Source organism: Triticum dicoccoides, chromosome 5B (assembly GCF_002162155.2).
Source record: "Triticum dicoccoides isolate Atlit2015 ecotype Zavitan chromosome 5B, WEW_v2.0, whole genome shotgun sequence".
Lineage (NCBI taxonomy): Eukaryota > Viridiplantae > Streptophyta > Magnoliopsida > Poales > Poaceae > Triticum > Triticum dicoccoides.
The window spans coordinates 21,874,321-21,884,173 of record NC_041389.1 but is presented as its reverse complement, the minus strand read 5'-3'; the positions used below and the strand labels follow the sequence as shown (position 1 = coordinate 21,884,173).

The window sequence follows — 9,853 nt, the reverse complement described above, 5'->3', positions numbered from 1 at the left end:
TGTGTAGTAATTAATTTGTTTATATTATGTTAGATTTTTTGGTTAAATTAATTAGATTTTTTTGTTAGATTAGATGTGTGTAGTAATTTAGATATGTAGTTCATAGATTTTTTTGTTAGATTAGATTTTTTGGTTAGATTAGATGTGTAGTAATTAATTTGTTTATATTATGTTAGATTTTTTTGTTAGATTAACTAGATTTTTTTTGTTAGATTAGATGTGTGTAGTAATTTAGATATGTAGTTCATAGTTTTTTTTGTTGGATTAGATTTAATAAACTAATTTATTTTACTATATATAGAAGTAGTTTGTTTTTAGTAAGTACTACTTATTTATTTATAGTAAGTGCTTAGTAGTTGAACTAGATAGTTGATTTATTTAATAAAACTATTTTTATTTAACTATATATAGAAATAGTTGCCGCATCAACGTCGGCGATGCCTATCCCGCATCCTCGTCGTCGTTGACTCGGCGGTGGAGGCCTGCTTGATCAGGGCCATGTTCGGGACTGGGCTCCGCCGGGCTGGTATTGGGAGGTGATACCTTCCAGGGGACGTAGGTTGGTGAGGAGGCAGCCCGTTATTGACCCGATCCTTGTTTGGTGGCGGTCGCGTGGGCCAGTGATGGTGGTGAGGCATCCGGACACCACGGAGGTGGTACGTCACCGTGTCAGCGAGGAGGACGAGCACGTCCGTCGCTACATGGTTGCATTGGAGGGCAGATTCGACAATACCTGGCAGGTTCTTCAGGGATCTCACTGGAGTTATGATCTTGTGATGGTTCCTTATCTTTGGGTGTCCACCGCTCACGTCGATACCCATCGGGCGCTACGGTTCTAGTTGTATTAGTGATAATATTCGACGATGTACGGACACCAAGAGATGATGTACTTTTGCTTATAATTATTGAATGCATGCTAATTTGAATACTATACTTTATTTTATGATTTGGTTTTGCTTATTTTATGATTTGGTTTTGCTTATTGAATGCTCATATTGGATAAGTTCTCCTTCATTCTCGTGTGCTAGACAATTTGATTTAATAATGCATTCGGGAATGAATGGAGGAGCTACGTACATCGATCATTGATAGTCAACCCGTGATTAATAATAATGATCTAGTTTAATATTTGAATTATGAACGTAGGCCGGAAATGTCGTACTCATCGGACGACGAAAACCGCCCGGGGGAGTGTGACTGGTGCCACGACGACCAAGGTATCTGCGACAGGTTCATTGTGCTGGACGAAGATCGTCGCTTCAGCATTAAGCTCGAGGAGACCTTCGATGTTCATATGGTACGCAACCGACGATTAAAGTTTTTTTTCGTAATTACTCATGACTTCAACTATTTTAATCATGACAATATTTTTCATCTTTTCCAATTCAACTAGCTTATCCCATGCTTTGCAAGACGCTATCTCTTGGAGAGGATGGGTTTTGAAGACCATCAAAGTTTCGAAACCAAAAAAATTATCCTAAGTACCCATCATGGTGTGGATTTTCAAGTAAAGTTGTACAATGCTCAGAGTGTAACCCATTTTGGTTGCAAAAATTGGGAAGCACTTTGCAAGATGTATGATTTTGATGAGGGTATGCTTGTTACCATGGATCTTGGTGATCCTACAATCGAGCAAGAAAGACCTACGATTTTCGTCCTTGTGGATACACCTCCAATTCTTCCACCATGTGAGCTTAACATAGTTATTAAGTAATTTATATTGTTTATTTCAAAATAGTTGACAACTTATTCTCCATTGACAGCTTATTTTCATTCTTCAAAGAATGTGCGGAAGATGGTAGACAGAACCTACTACACCGAAGGCTCCGAACTAACTTATCAGGAGAAAAATCATCTGGTCGCATTTTTTACTGATCTTGAGAATTACAATGTCTACAATCAAACTCCTCAACATTATGGTCAATATGTGCCACTAGTGCACGTGTTGAACTACGGTAACTACCATGGAGATACCCTGGTAAGATTTTTGTACTATTACAACATTCGTGCATCTTTTTGCACACTTCTAAAACTATAGTACATCATATCATTGCTAACTACGAAGTTATTACTATGTTTTTCAACAGATAATCCCGAATGATTGTGTGCCTCATCTGATGTATACACATGGTAGCCTTAATGTTTTGAACATACAACCAGGTCGTCCTACGAATCTCAACTGTCCATACCGGGTTTCTAAAATAAGTGGAGACATGAGAATCAAAGAATGGAAAAAATGTATGGACAGTCGTAAGGAGCTTCTTGGAAGCAACATTCAGCGAAGGGCAAAAATTGGAGACAGGATGATCGCCATTCTTCATAATGGAGAGTCAGGGTCTATATTGTTTTATGCTATTTTACCTTAAGGGTGTTTGGGTCCTACCTGATACTGATGATCATGTGTTAAGAACAATTATGTAGGGTTGGGTTCGATGACTATGAGGATGATGATCGTATGACTTATTATTAATAACGAGTAGAAGTTGTATGATGATGCATGATTAGTAGGACGAGTACTTGTTATTATATATGATGATGTATGCGAACATGCATGAGTTATTATATCAGCGAGTAAAATGAACATATATAGCAGCAGCGTTGGTAAACCAAGGACGAAGATATAAGAGAGGACACTTCTCTCTATTAGCTAGCTAATATAACAACCTAAAAATAACCCCCAAAACCCCTAAAGCAGCCAATTTCCAAAAAAACATGGACTTTTGGTCCCGGTTGGTGCCACCAACCGGGACCAAAGGCCCCTGACTGGGCTCGGCACACAGAGCCACGTGGAGGCACATTAGTCCCGGTTCTAGTTTGAACCGGGACTAATGGGTGGAGGTATTAGTAACGGCCATTAGTCCCAGTTCATGAACCGGGACTAAAGGCCCTCACGAACCGGGACTATTAGGTGTTTTTCTACTAGTGAGGGTTGAACCCAAACCTGAGACTAAGTGCTTCTGTAATGAGGGGAACGGTCACTGAAGCAGAACTACCCTAGATACTTGGTAGATAAGAAGGTTGGCAAGGTCGACAGAAGTATATTGGATATACATTATATTAATGTGTACTTTACTAGTACTCCTAGTAGCACCAGGGTATTAGATACCGGTTCGGTTGCTAAGTGTTAGTAACTCGAAATAAAAGCCGCGGAATAAACTGAGACTAGCTAAAGGTGAGATGACGATATGTGTTGGAAGTGTTTCCAAGGTTGATGTGATCAAGCATCGCATACTCCCTCTACCATCGAGATTGGTGTTAAACCTAAATAATTGTTATTTGCGTTGAGCATAGACATGATTGGATTATGTTTATCGCAATACAATTATTCATTTAAGGAGAATAATGGTTACTCTGTTTATTTGAATAATACCTTCAATGGTCTTGCACATAAAATGAATGGTTTATTGAATCTCGATCGTGGTGATACACATGTTTGTGCCAAAAGATATAAGATAGTAATGATAGTACCACATACTTGTGGCACTGCCACTTGAGTCATATTGGTATAAAATGCATGAAGAAGCTCCATATTGATGGATCTTTGGACTCACTCATTTTTTAAAAGATTGAGAAATGCGAACCACGTCTATTGGTATATACGCATGAAGAAACTCCATGCAGATGGATCGTTTGGACTCACCTGATTTTGAATCACTTGAGACATGCAAATCGTACCACATGGGCAAGATGACTGAAAGGCCTCATTTTCAGTGAGACGGAACAAGAAAGCAACTTGTTGGAAGTAATATATTTTGATGTGTGCAGTCCAATGAGTGCTGAGGCACGCAGTGGATATCGTTATGTTCTTACTTCACATATGATTTGAGTAGATGCTAAGTATATTTACTTCATGAAACACAAGTCTGAATTACTGAAAGTCAAGTAATTTCAGAGTGAAGTTGAAGATTGTCGTGACAAGAGGATAAAATATCTATGATATGATCATGGAGATGAATATCTGAGTTACGAGTTTGGCACACAATTAAGACATTGTGGAAATTGTTTCACAACTAATACCGCCTGGAACACCATAGTGTGATGGTGTGTCCGAACATCATAACTGCACCCTATTGGATATGGTGCATACCACGATGTCTCTTATCGAATTAACACTATCGTTTATGGGTTAGGCATTAGAGACAACCGCATTCACTTTAATAGCGCACCACACAATTCCATTGAGATGACACCGTATGAATTGTGGTTTAGAGAAACCTAAGCTGTCATTTTTTAAAAGGTTTGGGGCTGCGACGCTTATGTGAAAAAGGTATTAGCCTGATAAGCTCGAACCCAAAGCGGATAAATGCATTTTCATAGGACACCCAAAACAGTTGGGTATACCTCCTATTTCAGATCCGGAAGCAAAAGTGATTGTTTCTAAAAACAGGTCCTTTCTCGAGGAAAATTTTCTCTCGAAAGAATTGAGTGGGAGGATGGTGGAGACTTGATGAGGTTATTAAACCGTCACTTCAAATAGTGTGTAGCAGGGCACAAGAAGTTGTTCCTGTAGCGCCTACACCAATGAAGTGGAAGCTGAGATATTGATCATTAAACTTCGGATCAAGTCACTACTAAAACTTGTAGGTCGACAAGGATACGTACTACTCCAGAGTGGTACGTAATCCTGTCTTGGAGGTCATGTTGCTAGACAACAATGAACCTACGAGCTATGGAGAAGCGATGGTGGGCCCGGATTCTGACGAATGGCTCGAGGCCATAAAATCCGAGAGAGGAGCCATGTATGAAAACAAAGTATAGACTTTGGAAGAACTACTTGATGGTCGTAAGGCTGTTGGGTACAGATGGATTTTAAAAGGAAGACGGACAATGATGGTAAGTATCACCATTAAGAAAGCTTGACTTGTTGTTAAGAAGTTTTCTAACAAGTTCAAGGAGTTGACTGCGATGAGACTTTCTCATTCGTAGTGATGCTAAGAGTCTGTTGGAATTATATTAGCAGTTACTGCATTATTTATGAAATCTTGCAGATAGGATGTCAAAACATTGTTTCCTCGACGATTTTTTTTGAGGAAAGGTTGTATGTGATACAACCAGAAGGTTTTGACAATCCTGAAAGATGCTAACAAGTATGCAAAGCTCCAGCAATCCTTCTAAGGACTGGAGTAAGCATCTTGGAGTTGGAATATATGCTTTGATGAGATGATCAAAGATTTTGGGTTTATACAAAGTTTATGAGAAACTTGTATTTCCAAAGAAGTGAGTGGGAGCACTATAGAATTTCTGATGAGTATATGTTGTTGACATATTGTTGATCAGAAATGATGTAGATTTTCTGGAAAGCATATAGGGTTATTTGAAAAGTGTTTTTCAATGGAAAACCTGGATTAAGCTACTTGAACATTGAGCATCAAGATCTATAAGGATAGATCAAAATCACTTAATAGTACTTTCAAACGAACACATACCGTGACAAGATTTTGAAGGAGTTCAAAATAGATCAGCAAAGAAGGAGTTCTTGGCTGTGTTAGTATTGAGTAAGACTCAAGACCTGGCCACGGCAGAAGAGAGAGAAAGGACGAAGGTCGTCCCCTATGCTTTAGACGTAGGCTCTAAAGTATGCTATGTTGTGTACCGCACCTGAAGTGTGCCTTGCCATGAGTCAGTCAAGGGGTACAAGTGTGATCCAGGAATGGATCACATGACAGTGGTCAAACTTATCCTTAGTAACTAGTTGACTAAGGATTTTTCTCGATTATGGAGGTGATAAAAGAGTTCGTCGTAAAGGGTTACGTCGATGCAAACTTTGACACTAATCCGGATGACTCTAAGTAGTAAACCGTATTCGTATAGTAGAGCAGTTGTTTGGAATAGCTCCAAGTAGCGCGTGGAAGACTAATAAACCTCTCTCACAAGCGAGATATGATCAAACACCATGGGTGTTGGATTCATTACAATCACATAATGATGTGAACTAGATTATTGACTCTAGTGCAAGTGGGAGACTGTTGGAAATATGCCCTAGAGGCAATAATAAAATGGTTATTATTATATTTCCTTGTTCATGATAATTGTCTATTGTTCATGCTATAATTGTATTAACCGGAAACCGTAATACATGTGTGAATACATAGACCACAACATGTCCCTAGTGAGCCTCTAGTTGACTAGCTCGTTGATCAATAGATGGTTATGGTTTCCTGACCATGGACATTGGATGTCATTGATAACGGGATCACATCATTAGGAGAATGATGTGATGGACAAGACCCAATCCTAAGCATAGCACAAGATCGTGTAGTTCGTTTGCTAAGAGCTTTTCTAATGTCAAGTATCATTTCCTTAGACCATGAGATTGTGAAACTCCCGGATACCGTAGTAATGCTTTGGGTGTACCAAACGTCACAACGTAACTGGGTGTCTATAAAGGTGCACTACAGGTATCTCCTAAAGTGTCTGTTGGGTTGGCACGAATCGAGACTGGGATTTGTCACTCCGTATGACAGAGAGGTATCTCTGGGCCCACTCGGTAATGCATCATCATAATGAGCTCAATGTGACTAAGTAGTTAGTCACGGGATCATGCATTATGGAACGAGTAAAGTGACTTGCCGGTAACGAGATTGAACGAGGTATTGGGATACCGGCGATCGAATCTTGGGCAAGTAACGTACCGATTGACAAAGGGAATTGTATACGGGATTGCTTGAATCCTTGACATCGTGGTTCATCCGATGAGATCATCGTGGAACATGTGGGAGCCAACATGGGTATCCAGATCCCGCTGTTGGTTATTGGCCAGAGAGCTGTCTCGGTCATGTCTGCATGATTCCCGAACCCATAGGGTCTACACACTTAAGGTTCGGTGATGCTAGAGTTGTTATGGGAATTAGTGTGCAGTTACCGAATGTTGTTCGGAGTCCCGGATGAGATCTTGGACGTCATGAGGAGTTCCGGAGTGGTCCTGAGGTAAATATTTATATATGGGAAGTCCTATTTTGGCCACCGGAAAATGTTTGAGATTTTTCGGTATTGTACCGGGAAGGTTCTAGAAGGTTCCGGAGTGGGGCCCACCTGCATGGGGGGACCCACATGAACGTGGGTAGTGGGGGCAAGGCCCCACACCCCTGGTCAAGGCGCACCAAGATCCCCCCTTAGAAGGAATAAGCTCATATCCCGAAGGGATAAGATCAAGATCCCTAAAAAGGGGGATAACAATCGATGGGGAAGGAAATGATGGGATTTCTTTCCTCCCACCTTTGCCAATGCCCCAATGGACTTGGAGGGCAAGAAACCAGCCCCCTCCACCCCTATATATAGTGGGGAGGCGCATGGGAGCTTCACCCTTGCCCCTGGCGCAGCCCTCCCCCTCTCTAACTCCACCTCCTCCTCGGTAGTGCTTGGTGAAGCCCTGCCGGAGAATTGCAAGCTCCACCACCATGCCGTCGTGCAGCCGGAGCTCTCCCTCAACTTCTCCTCTCCCCTTTCTGGATCAAGAAGTAGGAGACATCCCCGGGCTGTACGTGTGTTGAACGCGGAGGCGCCATCCGTTGCGTTAGATCGGATCTTCCGCGATTTGAATCACCGCGAGTACGACTCCCTCATCCGCGTTCTTGTAACGCTTCCGCATCGCGATCTTCAAGGGTATGAAGATGCACTCATCCTCTCCCTCTCTTGTTTCTAGAATCTCCATAGATTGATCTTGGTGATGCATAGAAAATTTTGAATTTCTGCTACGTTCCCCAACACTTTGTTCGTGGCCTGATCCTTGATCAAAAAGAAGAAAGGGTGAAATTCTAGGAAAACATTGTTGTCAGAGGCAATGCGATGAACAGAAAATAATGTTTTAGATGCATTAGGCACATGTAAGATGTCATTGAGCTCAAGGTTTTTGTGTGGGGTTTTGATAAATGAGTGACCAATATGACTGGTCTCCATACCTGCACCATTTGCTGCCATGTAGACTTGGTCATAGCCACGATATTTCTCGTGCATAGTTAGCTTCTCCAGCTCTCCGGTGATGTGGTTGGTGGCACATGTGTCCATATACCAATTGGTATCGACACCATATGATGCGTCGGCTGCAACTACAAGTTTCTTTTTTGGGGAATTGTCATCGGCATAACGCCAATCACAATCTTTTGCAATATGATTGGTTTTCTTACATATTTGGCACTTGCCCTCATAGCCCTAATACCCCTGAAAATTGCGCCCCCTGTTGTTGTTGTTGGAGGGGGGTCGCCGCTAGTTGTTGCTGCCGCTGGAATTGGGGTGATGATAGCCGCCGCCGCCACCACCCCCTTGGTATCCGCCACCATGATTCTGTTGGTAGCCGCCGCCACCAGCGCCGGTGTAGTCGCCGCCACCGCCTTGGTAGCCGCTGCCACCGGCACCGTTGTAGCCGCCGCTGTGAGCTCCGCCACCACCACCTTTCTGGTTTCGGTTGTAGCCGCCCTTGTTGCCTCCCTGCCGGCCTCTGGCAGCGGCGTTCGCCGACGACTTGAAGCCACCATTACCATTGCCATGGAACATCTCCACCCGCTGATCAAAATTGGCCACGAGGGAGAAGAGAAGATCAACTGTGATGGGGTCGGTGCGGACGTCCAGCGCGCTGATGATGGGCTGGTACTCCATATCGAGGCCAGCGATGATGAAGGAGATCAATTCTGGTTCGCCGATCGGCTTGCCCGCAGCCGCGAGCTGATCGGCAAATGACCTCATATGGCCAAAGTACACCGATGCTGATTGAGACCCATTCTGCACGTTGGTCAGGGCAGCCCTGATGTTGTTCGCACGGGACAGAAACACGGAGGAAAACATGTTTCCCAACGCGCTCCAGATCGCATGCGATTTCTCAAGCGACGCGACTTGGACGAGGACTTCCTTGGACAAGTTTCTGAGAAGATAAGCAACTATTTGTTGATCTTGAATCAACAATGGGACATAGGCAGGGTTTGCAACGACCTGATCCTTGCCATCCGTGGTCTTGGTGGTGATGGTTTTGGGGGGTTCTTCGACGGTCTGGTCGAGATATCCATACAGACCTCTGTGATCGGGCTTGGGCATGCCATAGGATTTAGTTTGTGCGAGTGAGAGGCTCGGAGATATTGTTGTTGAGGCTGGAGTTGAGGGTGGAGGTGGAGGACGACATGTTGCTGGCAATATTGATGGAGGGGGCGACAGATTGATGAGAGGGCGTGGAGGGTGGGTGGATGCGAGCTTGGGAAGACGATGGAGCGAGCTAGATGAATTGGAAGAGTCCTGCTCTGATTACCATGTCAAACTTGATGAAGCGTCTCAATCCCCTCACATGGGGACCCGCATAGATATATATTGACTGTGTCGTGAGATACAAGGAGCCTTGATTGCATAGCTAACCGAAGGAGAGAGGATTACATAGGTTGTTACAGATAGAGAGATAGAGAGAATAAACTAACTACCTAACAACCTATGCGTGTACATCAAGTTACCAGGGGGCCAATCTAGCTACGCTACATTGACCATAGATGGTTACAGGGGTGTTAGCATTCCTGGTTGGCTTCTGTATCTCCCTAATCTTTTGGGCTTACATTTGTTGAATTTGCCAAAGTGCAAAAAGCTACCACCACTTGGCCAACTACCAAACCTGCAACGGCTGAGTCTCAGCTATATGGACGGCTTGGAAGATTGGAACACAGAATACAGCAGTGGCGAGGAAGGTGCAAATGAGCTCATTTTTTTCAAAAAGGGGGACTCCCCGGCCTCTGCACCAGGACGATGCATACGGCCACATTTATACATAAAATAGGTTCAACAAGGTCTTAAAGTCTGGAAACAAAAAGAAAGGCTAGCTCACAGAGAGCCTCAACGCCAAAGACAAAAAGGCCCTAGAGCCACAACCGGCTGGCAAAACAAA

General features: G+C 43.2%; 1 pseudogene; it reads left to right on the top strand.

Annotated features, from left to right (window-relative positions):
• Positions 1-9,788, top strand: part of LOC119308930 — a 22,089-nt pseudogene extending 12,301 nt beyond the window's left edge.
• Positions 9,789-9,853: the final 65 nt, after the last annotated feature.